Source organism: Bos indicus, chromosome 17 (assembly GCF_029378745.1).
Source record: "Bos indicus isolate NIAB-ARS_2022 breed Sahiwal x Tharparkar chromosome 17, NIAB-ARS_B.indTharparkar_mat_pri_1.0, whole genome shotgun sequence".
Classification (NCBI taxonomy): domain Eukaryota; kingdom Metazoa; phylum Chordata; class Mammalia; order Artiodactyla; family Bovidae; genus Bos; species Bos indicus.
The window spans coordinates 57,369,970-57,383,984 of NC_091776.1; the positions used below are offsets into that span (position 1 = coordinate 57,369,970).

General features: G+C 49.7%; 1 protein-coding gene and 1 non-coding gene across 5 annotated transcripts in view; both read left to right on the top strand.

Annotated features, from left to right (window-relative positions):
* The window catches only part of KSR2 (kinase suppressor of ras 2), a 485,310-nt gene that overhangs the window by 134,127 nt on the left and 337,168 nt on the right, over positions 1 to 14,015 (top strand). The window lies entirely within an intron of this gene.
* On the top strand, positions 6,993 to 7,099 carry LOC139176882 (U6 spliceosomal RNA). Its single transcript, XR_011561353.1, has one exon. It is a non-coding gene; the product is annotated as a U6 spliceosomal RNA (small nuclear RNA).

Consider the following 14,015-nt stretch of genomic DNA (forward strand, 5'->3'; position numbering starts at 1 on the left):
CCCATGATCACCATCATCGCCAGCATCATGACCACCATTACTGTCATTAGGGCCTCTAGCCTTTCTCTGCCTCCAGCTCACTTTCCTCCACCTCTTTCCATTCTCTCTCTCTCTTTTTTTCCTCCAAAGGGACCCTGGGCTTCTGTTTTCTAACTCCACTCTCTAATTCTTTGTTTCTCTTTGATTTCTCTTCCCTCTGAGCCACTGTCTTCCTCAACCTTGATGATTCTTTAGAACCTATTTCCCACTTTTCACTGGCTTGATTGTTCTCTTGTGGTGGCCCACCTTTCCCTGGCTAAAAAAAATTTCCAAGCTATACCCTGCTGCTGTGGTCACTACAGACCTGAGGTCCTAGGGTGAAACTGATTTCGGTGCTAGAAGAGTATGTTCTTGCCATTCTTCCCACCCCCCGCCCCCCAACTCCCTCCAGCCCAAGGCTTGAGACCTTGGATGCAAAGACCACGGGCTTCCTTTCTGAACTTTCCTTTCCTGAGTCACAACCGCCTTACCAGAGGAAAGCCTGGTCGGGGCATGGCTCCGATATCAGAGTGCTGTTGCTGTGGCTTTCTTTCTCTTTTCTGAGGCTTCCTCTTTCTCTCTATGCTGTTTCTTGGCTTTTTGATTATTTTCAGCCTAATAATACATGGTCACTTGTGTCTTCACTTTCCTAAGGGAAAAACCAGGTTCAAGATAAAGGAAGACCTTGCTTTTCTCCCTTTTCCTCACCCCTCCCTCATGTACATGTGTCAAGCACTCACTACACATCTGATACTGTGCTGGGTTCCAGGGCTTGAGGACTCTCTTGGAACTTCAGCGTGGAGCTGAGACCAAGAGGAGGAGGAGGAGGAGAAGAAGGAGGAGGTCTCCTGATGACTCTGGGATGGTAGGATCATGTGGAAGTGCATTGTTTCCACAAGGGAGCATGGAGCATCCCAGGCGTGGAGAGACCAGTGTAGGGCCGGCTCACTGGGAATGCTGGGGAGAGAGGTTGGAGCTGGGGTCAGACAGAGGGCAGGCCAGCCCTCACGGTGGACCAGGGCATGGAGCTTGCATGGCAGGGTTTTGAGTTGAAGATGCCTGGATCACTTGTCTAGTTTTCAAACAAACACTGGCTGCAGATTGGGTGGGTGGCTCGGAGTGAGATGCTAGGGAGTGTCAGAGGAGCCCAGGGGTGCCACTGGCAGACAGGTGTCCTGGGGGCTTGCTTTCTTGAGCACCCACCCCAGCTCCTCCTCCCCTAAAGGTTAGGGGTTGGTGGAGGGTCAGAGAACTGGCAGCCAGGAGACAAACAGGAGGCAAAGTGGCCCCAAAGTAGGACAGCCTCAGATGCTCTCTGGTTTCTCCGCAGTTTGGGGATTGAATGAAGCCCACCAGGACCCCGCCTTCCACTAGAGCCTTCCCTCCACTGGAACAAAGAATAGGCACCGTCTTGATTGCCCGATTGTTTCAGTTGCTTCTAACTTTGGGAGGGCTGGGCTGGGTGGCGCAGGACGAGCCGCCCCTCCCGCAGCCCCCCAGGTTTGCTGAGTTCCAGTCCCTGTTCGTTCTCCAGAGTCTTGTTTCGAGGGTTATCAGGAATCCCGGAAACAGCATGGCCCTGTGTTAGGGCTCTTGATGCAGGTGACCAAAACCTAACATGATCACCCTCATGCAGACACAGCTCATTCATTCACCCCCCAAATTACGATTGAACGTCACACCGGGGGACTAGAGACACAGCAGTGGGCATGGCAAGCCAGCTGCCACGGGCTTTGTTGTGTTCTAGACCTGAGCCATCCATTATGGCAGCCACAAGACTCATGTGGCAAATTAAAGTTATATTCATTAAATGAAATAAAATTAAAATGTCACTTCTTCCATGGCACTAGTCACTCCTCAGGTGATCCATCGCCACCTGTGTCTAGTGGCTCCCCTACGGGAACAGCCCCGGCTTCTAGGTCATTTCCATCATCACAGAAAGTTCTGTTGGAACGCTCTGCTCTAGACTATATAGAGAGAAACAATAAGCAAAAGAAGTAACAAACGGTGATCAGTTTTATGCAGAGAATTACAGGAGAGTGCTCTGACGGTGACTCGGTGGCTGGTTCTGATGGGGTGGCCACAGAGGGAGTGTCAGTCAGGGCTCTACCAGAGAAGCAGAGCCCCAGGTCAGCACCCCATCTGGGGCCTAACCTGCCGTTCCTGATCCAGCCTCCTCTCCTGCTTTCTTGAAGGCTGCCTTTTGGCCCCTCTGTAGAGCCCACTTGTTGCTTCCCCTGTAGGGACCAGCTCTGGCTTTTGTGGACGTCCCCACCAGCCCTCTGAGATGAGAACAAAGAGAGCCTGGCCCCCTGCTGTCGCCTCTGATCAGCACCGGGATTGCGACCAGCAGGTGCTGAGCAGAACTGGGCACAAAACTGACCCTGAACTTGTACTGTACGGTCTGCAGGGGCTGAGCTGTCTGAGGATTGTGGTTCCACATGCACCGCACTGGACGAGCCAGGTCAGGCCCAGACGGACGGTCACATCCGTAATCAGATCACAGCTCCTCCTCCCAGGCTCTCCATGTCTTCACCCGCCCACCGCGCCCGCCTCCCCTGACTTTGCTTTTCCTTGGAAGGCCTGCCTCAGGGCCTTTGCACGGGTCATTTTTTCTGCCTGAAACGCACTACCCTAGTCTGCCTAATTAGTCAGACTAACCCTAGTCTGGCTAATTCTTTGTCCCTTGGGTCTCAGCTCAAATGCCACCTTCTCCTGGTCCCACCTCCCTCTTATTCACTCATTTCTTCATGGTCCCTATCATAAATACAACGATTTTTTTGCTTAAATGTTTGTTTCTCTACCTCTTCTCACTAGAACAATGGTTCTCAGACCTGAATATGCATCAGAATCCCCCAGAAGGCTCTACCCCCAGATTCCCTGGTTCAGCCAATTTGGGGCAGCACCCAGGAACCTGCATTTTTTAACAGTTTCCCAGGGGATGCTGCTGCTCCTGGTTTGGGGCCTGCACTGTGAGAACCACTGTGCTGGAATTGTCCCAGGGCCTGACTCAGAACCAGAGTGTCAGGAGGGGTTACTGAGTGACTGAATGAGTGGCGGTCCATGGTAATGGTAACAGCAAATACTGCATTCTTGCCGGGCCAAGAGCTGCTCTGGGTAACTGACATGCAGCCTTAGCTTACTTAATCATTTCCACAATCTTGTGAAGTCTACGTGATTCTATTTTCTGGTAAGAACACTGAGGCTCAGAGTCACACCGCAACTGAGTATCAGAAACAGGGTTTGTGGAGAAGGAAATGGCAACCCACTCCAGTAGGGACAGAGGAGCCTGGCAGACTATAGTTGATGGGGTCGCAAAGAGTCGGACATGACTGAGCGACTAAGCGTGCTCCAGTGTCATATCCTGGCATGGAATACAGTCATGGCTTTGGGTTTCCCAGAGACAAAATCAAATCAGCTTAGTGGAAGAGCGTACCCCAGAGAAAGTACAGCATATCAGTTCATAGAATATAAGAAGGTAGAGATTGCGAGTCCTGATGCCCTGAAAACACTGGTGTTTCAGACTTCATGGTTGGTTCTTTGAGTGGCTGAATTGCTTTAATATCTAGATTTTATCTGATGAGTCAGAAATCCCAAACCACATTTATTTTATATAAACATTAAATCCAGACCAGCCAAACAAGAAAAAAACAAAACAGAGTTTGAACCTGGGTCCATCTGACTCCTAAGCTGTGGCTCCCTCCTAGGAGAGAGGTGAGGGCAGCTTTCCCCTTACCTCTGAGACCTTCATGTGTCTCCCTCCATTTGCTCTGCTGAAGTGACTGCCTTTGGTGGGGGAAATGGGTTGCAGGGATGTAACAGCTTAAGCCAGAACAGAGATAAAAAGAAAGAACATAAACCCTGAATGATATGTAACTACCAAATTGCCTGTTTGCAGAGCACCTTCAGTTGTAGTAAGAACCCACACACAGATAGCTCCTTTCGATTCTCACAACCTGATGAGTGGTAGGTAGGCAGACAGACCAGGATGAGTACCCATTCCACAGATGGAAACACTGAGGAAAAGAGAAGGTTACTTTGAACCACCCAGGATCTCACAGAGCTGGGACTGGAACAGCAATGTCCCTTTCCTGCTTCTCAGTGCAGAACCCCTTCTCTTGTCTGGTGTCAGGAGTGGGGTGGGGATGATGGCAGTGGCCGTGTTTCCCCTCCAGGTAGGATCCTGGAGCTGGGGAGAATGGGGTGTTGCCCCAAGCTGGGCATGGCTGGGAAAGCTCAGGAGTCTCTAGATCTGCTTCAGAGTCTGGGGAGACTCCCCCCTTTTCCTGGCAGGGTTAAGTCTGTCTTGGTGACTATTTCTGTCCTTTTCAGCCATGGAGGCATCCTCAGGTATATGAATGTGTTTGAAAAGTTCAGTAAATGTGCAGGAGGAAGGTAGAAAGGGCAGGGATGATGGAGAAAGATGTTACGATGTCATGATGTTATTTGGAACAGAGCTGTTTTCCCCTCCCCCTAAAATGTCCCAATTTTGTGACAGCACATTCCTGGAAACTACGAGAGGATTCTAGTTTGTAATAGTCACGCTTTTTACTCAGGTAGTTTTTTTTACCCCCATTGTTTAATAGTAAATAAACTATTTACTATTTAAATAATTTTTCTATTTATTGACTTATAATCTTATATGAGAAGTATCCAAGCTATTGTTTGGGGAAGGGAAAAACAAGGCTTTGTTTTGACTATAATTTGCATGTTAGTATTTTAAAAACGATTCATAGGAGGAATAATGTCTGGAAGGAAATACGTTTGGGTATTTAGCACAGTTTTTGGATTAGGGTGATTGTGATTTCTCTTCTGCTTGTCTGCTTTTTCTATCTGTCTGGGTGAGGAACAAGCAGTTATGTAATTTAAACAAAAAAAAAAAAAAAGAAGAAAGGAAAAAATTTCCTCCTTGAACCCAGTTTAGCTCTTTCTGTACCCACCCCTTCTGTTATTTCAACAGTTTCTTGGCTGATTAACCCCTTTCTTTGCACCTGTTCAAAAGGGAAAACTTCCTGCTGCGATTTCCTGAAGTAAAATTCCCTGTAGCTTAGACAATTCTTGATGATGCCCCAAAAGCAATTTATATGCCACCACTGCTGGAAGGCCTCCTAGACTGCCCCTTCTTCACTTTGTGTTGATGATCCCACAGTTCTCTTGTAGTTTTTTTTTTTAAGATTTTTTTTTTATGTGGACCATTTTTAAAGTCCTTATTGAATTTGTTACAACATTGCTTCTGTTTTATATTTTGTTTTTTTCTGGCTTTGAGGTATAGGGTATCTTAGCTCCCTAACTAGGGCTCGAACCTGAACCCCCTGCATTGGAAGGCGAAGTCTTAACCACTGGACTGCCATAGACATCCCTCTTGTAGTTGCTTTGATATAAAAGTCTCTTAGATTAGAAATTCCTTATTAGCAGGAGCCACACAAATAGCGGTAAGTTATTAAAAGCATGCTCTGTATCAGATATCGTTCTAAGCTGATTTCAAGGATAACTTCACTTAATCTTCAGAACTTGACCATGAGATAGGGAATGTTGTAGTCCCCAGTTTTCAGATAAGAAGACTAAGGAGCAGGGAGGTGAACCTACTGACCCAAGGTTACATGAAGTGACTTGCAGAGCACCAGCATTTGAGCTTTGGCTGACCACAGGCTCATTTTTTTTCTCTCTTTTCTTTTTTGCTTCTTTTGTTTCCTGTACATTACTTAACACAGTAGCAAAAGTACCACTGAAGCATTTAACAAATACATGAAAGTAAGTCTCTCAGTCATGTCTGACTCTGCGACCCCATGGACTATACAGTCCATGGAATTCTCTAGGCCAGAATACTGGAGGGCGTAGCCTTTCCCTTCTCCAAGGGATCTTCCCAACCTGGGGATAGAACCCAGGTCTCCCTCATTGCAGGCAGATTCTTTACCAGTTGAGCCACAAGGGAAGCCCAAGAATACTGGAGTGGGTAGCCCATCCCTTCTCCAGGGGTCTTCCTGACCCAGGAATCGAACCGACAACTCCTGCAGTGCATCGCAGGCGGATTGTTTACCAACTGAGCTATCAGGGAAGCCCTGAACAAATACATGAGCAGTCATAATTTAATCATGGAAATGACACTCTTGGAGGGAGAGGTTGGTGCATTTCTAGATTTGCTCCAGGAGAGAGAAGTGAGAAACAGATGTTTTCTGCCTATATCACTGAGGGCTTGTGTGGTGGAGATAACAGACAGACAATGAAAGAGAATTCACTCTGAATCAGGGGTCACTGGCCAAATTCAGCTATCTGCCTGCTTTCAAAAATAAAGTTTTATTGGAACATTGCCATACCCATTTTTTACATTGTAAAATAAAATTCACATTTTATGTCAAGATAAGAAAAATTTGAACATAAAAAAGTTTTCTGTGCCCTGTGACCTCCCCTCTCAGCTCTACTGTGCTTTGCTTCTCTGCGTTATGCAGTGAGCAACCTTCCCCATCGGCAGAAATACCTGTTCAACCATAAAAAGCAATATTCTCCTAGCATCAACAGGACAACACAAAGAGACCATTCCTTCTTGGTCTTAAGAGGCCACAATGAGGCTTAGATCTGGATTGTGTAAACTGTCAATAATTTCACTCAAATAAAATTTTCCATTTCTTTCTTAGATTTATGGGTTAAATGTTCATCGACAACATATTATGTTGTCTATAGCTATTCTCACACAGCAATGGCAGAATGGAGACCATCTGGCCCAGAAAGTCTAAAGTATTTACCTTCTGGCTTTTACAGAGGAAGTTGGCTAATAACCCTTATTGTAAAAGACCAAGCAAGAGATACTAAGTGTTCTTTAAAACAAATACACACATGCTGTGTATCTGATGGGACATTGATGGTGGAGAACTCTGCCATGAGGGTGCATTACTGTTTGCGCAGCATTACCTAGAGCTGTCCTTTATCGAGCACTTACCATTCTAAATGCTCAGAGGAAGGAAGAAAGGGCAGGAAGGGTGCTCGCTTCGGCAGCACATATACTAAAATTGGAACGATACAGAGAAGATTAGCATGGCCCCTGCGCAAGGATGACGCGCAAATTCGAGAAGCGTTCCATATTTAAAAAAAAAAAGAAAGGGCAGGAAGGCTGGACAGGCCCAGAGAGGTTGAATAGCTTGCTCAGGGTCACACAGCTGCTACAGGATACAGCCTGCACTCAGGCCTATGCCAGACTCAGTCAAAATACATGCTTTCAGGGAACTTCCCTCATGGTCCAGTGGTTAAGACTCCATGCTTCCACTGCAGGGGCCGTGGGTTTGACCCCTGGTTGGGGAACTAAGATCCCACATGCCATGCTGCTGCTGCTGCTAAGTCACTTCAGTCGTGTCCGACTCTGTGTGACCCCATAGATGGCAGCCCACCAGGCTCCCCCGTCCCTGGGATTCTCCAGGCAAGAACACTGGAGTGGGTTGCCATTTCCTTCTCCAGACATGCCATGCGCTGTGGCCAAAAAAACAAAACAAAATGAAAAAGCCCACATGCTTTTATTGCAGTGTCCTGCATGCTGATATTTCCTGTCTGTTTCCTGCTAGATGTGAGGTTTGGGGGGCTGGGGATCACACTGCATCTCTCGAGTGCCGCCTGGATTGTGCCCCTGGAGGGTCACTCTCATTTAGGGGGGTCTGTGGGTCTCTTTGGGCAAACATGTCACACCATCCCCATAGGATTCTGAAGGCGGGGGCGCCTCACACTCCAGGTCTCCCAGCTGCCTCCTCTCAATTTGGAAAAGGAAACCCGAAATGCCTCCCTTCCCCCAGTGACACAGGCCTGTTGATGTGTCCACCCTCCACGTCAGCTCTGTCCTTGGGAACAGAGCTCAGTTTAGCTCCATCATCTGATCATCTTCTTTCTTTAGCACTTTTGTTTTTCCCCTCTCCGTCTGGTACTTTGTGGAGGAGAAATGAGGCGGACAAGCTCTGTAATCAGATACCAGGACACCCTCGGTGACAGCGACAGTTTGTTTTTCTAGCTCTAACTTCTAAAGACCTTCTGCCTTCATTGTCACGGAAGGCGGGGGTACTAAGTGGCAGGCTGTCTGTTTTGCTTTAAACCTTAGGCTCCTTGCTTGAAAAAGTTGGGGTCAAATCGCTGGCTGGCTGCACACACTTGGATGATTTTTCCTCCCTGTGTTTATTACCTTGGACACCATCCAACCGGGGCTAGTACATGATGACTCCTGATGGCCACCAGGGGGCGCTGCCTGACAACCATCCTTTAGCTGAGCCAGGGAGTGGGGGAGCGGGGAGATCTACATTAAGGTGCAAACTGGAAGAAGGAAGTTCAGTCTAATCATCTGAACTTTCAAATAGGGGAAAAATAGAGTCCCGGAGAGGATAAAGGCCTGACCCATGTACAGGATGGAAGAATGTGGGCTTAATTCTGTGTTATAGACAGAGCATCTGGGCAGGCTGAGAGCCAGGGGAACTTTAGTCCCTTGTCCCAGCTGGCCTTGTGTGAGCTACAGGGCATCGGAGCAGCTCCTGGTTCCTGCCTGCCTCCAGTCGTCTCAGACGGGGTCTTTGCAGTCACTAACCTTCCTATAGCCCTCTTGTTACCGAAGCTCTCGCCCCCCAGCTCTTTGCCACACTGAAAGACCAATTAAGAGAACTGCTACTGCTGCTGCTAAGTCGCTTCAGTCGTGTCCGACTCTGTGCGACCCCACAGACGGCAGCCCACCGGGCTCCTCCGTCCCTGGGATTCTCCAAGCAAGAACACTGGAGTGGGTTGCCATTTCCTTCTCCAATGCATGAAAGTGAAAAGTAAAAGTGAAGTCACTTAGTCGTGTCCGACTCTTAGTGACCCCATGGACTGCAGCCTACCAGGCTCCTCCAACCATGGGATTTTCCAGGCAAGAGTACTGGAGTGGGTTGCCATTGCCTTCTCCTTAAGAGAAGAAAGTGATCTGTAAAGGAGGAATGTTGAAATGTAGTCTCCAAATAACAACTATTGGAGATGCAGCAGGAGCTCAATAGTCAGTGGCCTCATTCCCTTGGGAGACGTCTGGCAAGAGCAGGGGGCCAGACGTGGGGTAACTCTGGCCATAAAGGAGCCTCCTGGAGGCACTGAACAGGGTGGCCACGAAGAGAAGCAGCAGGACTTGCTTTGATCAAAATAATCATTTCAGCCTTTGCCAACGTGCCCGACATGGGGATGTAGAGATTAAAAAAACACGCGGGCTACAGTTGACAAGGGGCTGGGCTCCTGGTTTCCTCTTCTAGCCAGCCTGGCCAGGTTTTGGCACAGGTGGGAGCATGTGTGAGTTCTGAGCCTGGGATGTGAGTCCTGGCAGGGCCACTGGGCTGTACTAGAGCTGGTTCAGCCCCTTCCCCATCAGAGTCTCTGTCTTTGAAGAAACGGGCATGAAAGCACCTGCCCATTTAGTGCTGTCGGGAGGAACAGGTGTGATGATGCATGTTTCCTCCCCCGTCAGGGGTTGCCTCCCCCGCCTGAGCAGAACCGCACTTTGATCCTTTTGGCTACAGTGAATCAGAAATCATATGAGCCAGCTGAACGGGACGAGCCAAAGGTTTCTCTCTCTGCTCCCTAAAGGCAGACGCCTCAGGAGCTGAAAGGTCCTGGGGCCTCAGAGCTGGTGAAGCCCAGTCGCCGATGTGCATGGGCAGCCAGGGGTCATGCCATGACTTCAGACAAGCCCCTGAATCAGCCAGAGCTAATGCCACATGGATGGAGGGTGGGCAGTGCAGCCAATTTTATTATTTTGGAGCAGAAAAAAGATAACCCATCACAGCCAACTTTTTATACACTTGAGAGGTTGGAAAAGTTCTCCCATCGTCTTTTACAGAACCACAAGACTCATTTATTCCTCCAAAGTGAGCAAGCTTCTAGACTAAAGAAAGGGCTTTTAAGGAAGGGGATCTGTCGATTTCTACAGGGTTCTTCCTCACACTGCTGACTGTCTCCGGGTGTGGGGTGGGAGGCATTGTGCTTAAGAACAAAGATCATTGTCTGTTAATCCCATCCATGTCACAGTCACCAGATCTCAGGCCCCGGGCAGGAGGTTTTCTTGGGCTCCTCAATGACAGCAGACAAAGGGCAGCTCAAGGTTCTCAAATGGCACTGTCCACACTTCTGGCTCGATGATGCTTGGTGGTCAGGGCTATCCCGTGCATTGTAGACTGTTCAGCAGCGTCCCTCCATGCCCTGAACTTTGATGCCAGAAGCATCCATCCTCCAACCCCCTCCTCCTTCGTGAAATCCAAAATGCCTCCCAGCGTCCTCAGATGTGCCAGGTGGAGAACCGCTGTCTTGACTTCTCCGAGGTGCCCCAGGCTTCGCCCAGCTGATGATGCTCCTGCTCAGATGATGGTGGTGATGATAAGGATGTCAAGGATGATGACAAGTGAAGTATTCTGAGGCCAGATGAAAGCCAGGAAATTTTGTGAAGACTGAGGGTCTATAAAAGCACAGAAAACCGTAATTGAGTTGGACTTGGGTTTATCATGCCCAGAGCATAATTTTCCCAGGGGTCTTTAGTCAAATTTCCAGGAACCAGATGAAAGCCAGGAACCTTGATGTACCACCCTCCCTCCAGCGAGCATGTGTGCACACACACACAGACACAGACACACACACACACACACACACACACACACACGCTCATATTCACGTGCATAATCCTTCCCTCTCTCTCTCCAGGTTCCTAGTTAAAACTTCCATCACTTCTGCAGGTAAACAGCTCTCGATGCCCTGACTTCTCCGGCTGTGACCGCCTGGACCAGCCATGTGGCCTCTCTGTGCCTGTGTCTGTAAAATGCCCAGGGACAGGAAGGATGGGCATGAACCCTTCCCCCGAGATTCTGTGTCTCAGGTTTGACCTTCATGCCTGGCCAGTGAGCTGACAGCAGTGACCACGACCCCACTCTCACCCACAGCTGTGCGGTTCAGACGGCAGCTTCCAGTTGTGATGGTTATTGTTGCATGGATGCCTGAATCAGCTCAATGACACCGTGTGGGGATCCTTTGAACATAAGAAGCTCATTCCCACCCTTGCCCTCATCTCTTCTGCCCTCTTCTGACACCCTTCCTGGGGGCTGGCTCCTTCCCTCTGTGTGCTGCCAGCTCTGGGTGCACTCACTGCGTGGAGTTCTCTGATTACTTTCTCCGTCATTACTCAGGGGAGCAGGCTGGGAGAACCTGGGGAAAGGGGCCAAGTGCAGCCCCAGTGAGTTCCAGGGATCTTTCTAGAGGAAGGAACCAGCTACATGGAGTTCCGAGGATGACAGGCTGTGTTTGGGCTTCTTTGCCTACTTCCCGAATTATTTTGTTTTATTGCCCACCAGTGCCAACTCTCAGATCTGCTCAGGGTGTCATTGCCTTTTTTTTTTCTTTCAAATCATCCTAGCTCAAAAAAATTTTTTTTATATTTACAGTATCTTTTGGGGACGATTTGGGGGCAGTATCTTCCTGAACCATTTTGTGTTGTAAAAGCTGCCTGCAGACTTTCAGTGCCAAAGTCAGTCATGTGCACGTTCTTTTTTTGGAAAGAAGGATGTTGTATATACAGAAAATGGCAGGATCTGACCCAGCTTTATCCACTTTCCTTTGATCCCGGTACCCATGACCAGAAGGTGAAAGATGAATTTAAGTTCTTCCTAAGCTCTGACCATGGGCTTTATTTGGCAAGGTCTTTCATGTTCCTGGGCGATGCCAGTTCTATGAGGAGACACTGGCAAAGGCAAATTATGGCAACAGGGCTGGGCCAGAAAAGGTTGGGCCAGAGTTTAGGTTAGAGGTTTAGTTATGCAGGAAGGGCTTGGTGTCCAGTAGATTTTTTCCAAACATTCATGGTGCCAATGAATGTGGAAAGGGAGGATTTAAAATGCCCCTCCTGCCCCCACCTCGATGTCTCTCTCTGCAGAAATGATTGCTGTTCCCCACTGTGTCCAAGGCATTGCTCCATGCTTACAATGTGCTCAACACACGGCATATCAGGAATTTCCGTGACGGCCGCCTGTTGTCCTTATAACAACTCTGTCAAGTTGGGGCTGCCCCCCGAAAAGGGAGGAGATGGGGGTTCAGAGAGGTGGATGAATTTAGCTGAGACTGCACAGCATAGGCAAGTCAGGAAGGCAGCCTTGCACTTGGGAGTTTGGAGTGAAACCACTGCTTTAATACCACGCCCCGAGGCCCTGAGGAGAGGCAGGAAGGGAGTGGCATTGATTGAGAGCCCAAGCGCGCTACAGAAGTTGCCCGGCAAGGTCACCTGGACTGGCAGGTCTGCTTAGGCGTGAGTTTTGAGAATCATGAACTCATTGGGTGGCAGTGACCTGTGGGCGCAGGTAACGCCAGTGGGTGACTTGATGCCCTGGGAGTAGATCGGAACAGAGTCGCTGATGGAGTTGCACCCAGGCTGGGCCTGGAACAAGTGGTACGTGAAGGGGAGAGAGGTGACGTGAAACAGGAGGGGGCGGGTGGGGACGAGGCCTGGGGCCTGAAAGGGAGGCCTGCTCTGCGGCATCAGGCAGCTGCTGGCCGGAGTTCTCTGGATCTCTTTAGTGGGAGTTAGTCGCTCAGTCGTGTCCGACTCTTTGCGACCCCATGGACTGCAGCCCACCAGGCTCCTCTGTCCATGGATTCTCCAGGCAAGGATACTGGAGTGGTTTTCCATTTCCTCCTCCAGGAGGAGTACCTGTATCTCCCCGCAAAGGAAGGACACAGTGAGGCGATGCGTCTCAAGGCTGTGGCTCAGCCCTGGTGCACAGTGTGTGCTCGGTAAATGCATGGCAGACGCTGCTTACACTGTTACTGCTAGTGATCAGGTTCAAACAGAAACAGCTCAGGGCCAGGTAGGCATGGCTGCTGCCTGCGAAAGTTTCTTAAAGTGAAACCTCAGGCGAAGGGGAGACCTGGGGTTTGGTGCAGTGAGAGGGGAATCACAGCTGCCCGCTTCCCAGTGTGCTGAGCTCACATTTCTGCTAACAAGGACCAGTTCTATGGTCCGAAGGGCGCCGTTCCTCAGTGCTAGCAGCCCGGGGAGATCCCAGGAATATGCTGGGGATCTGGGTGGGCTCCGCACAGGAGGAATGGAAAAGGAAGGAAATGGGGGAGACTCTTCCACAAATCAGCTGTCATCTCATTAAACGTTGGCCTTGCTGTCACATGGTCCTGGTTTCAAATGCTGGGTTCCTGCAGCTTTCCTGCTCGCAACTTTGGGAAGTTGGTCCACTTCTCCAGGCATCAGCGTCCTCTTCTGCACAGAGGGGAAGAGGCTGTGGAGTTGGAAGGGCCACAGGAACTGGGAGCAGATGATGGTTAGCAAGCTGGAGAGGGCCTGGAGGAGCAGGCAGGGACTCAGGCAAGGGGACCAGCTGGGGTACCAGAAATCCAGGTGAGCAGGGACAAAGGTCAGCGTCGATACCGCTGGGCGTCTGCGCTGCATTTTGCACCTGTGTTGCTGGGGTGATGCCTCTCAGGTCAAAGAACGTTCCTGGATCCTACAGCCATCAGCCGTTTCTCTCTCCCTGACCCACCAGACTCTTCACAGATGTGAGCAGGGAGCAAAGTCTCCCCCCACACCCCTCACCTGCCCTGCCCAGCAGAAAAACAACTCAGAGCACAGTACCCCGGGCTGGGACCTGAGACCTTCCTGGAATCCTCCCGGTTTACTTCCTGGGCCACATCACTCAAGCCTCACTTCCTCTCTTTAAAGAAGAGAATCAGAATTCTCACTCTCCTCACCTGCCTGGGTGTCAGTGAGGGTCAAACCAGGTGTCATCCAGGAAGGGCTTTGCCAGCCATCTAGAACCTACAGTGGGGAGGGGCAGTTACTTTTACTGAGGACCGCTGGGTCTGAAGCACCAGCTTTATCTGGGGCCTTGAGCAAAGAAAAGGTGGATCTCTCTTGAAGCAAGTTCCGCGGAGCTCTGGTTTGCTTCCCTCAAACAGATGTAGGCAGACACAATACAAATGTTACAGCAAGGCACACAGAAATCTTCGATGGCCAATCCTGGGAAAGCAGA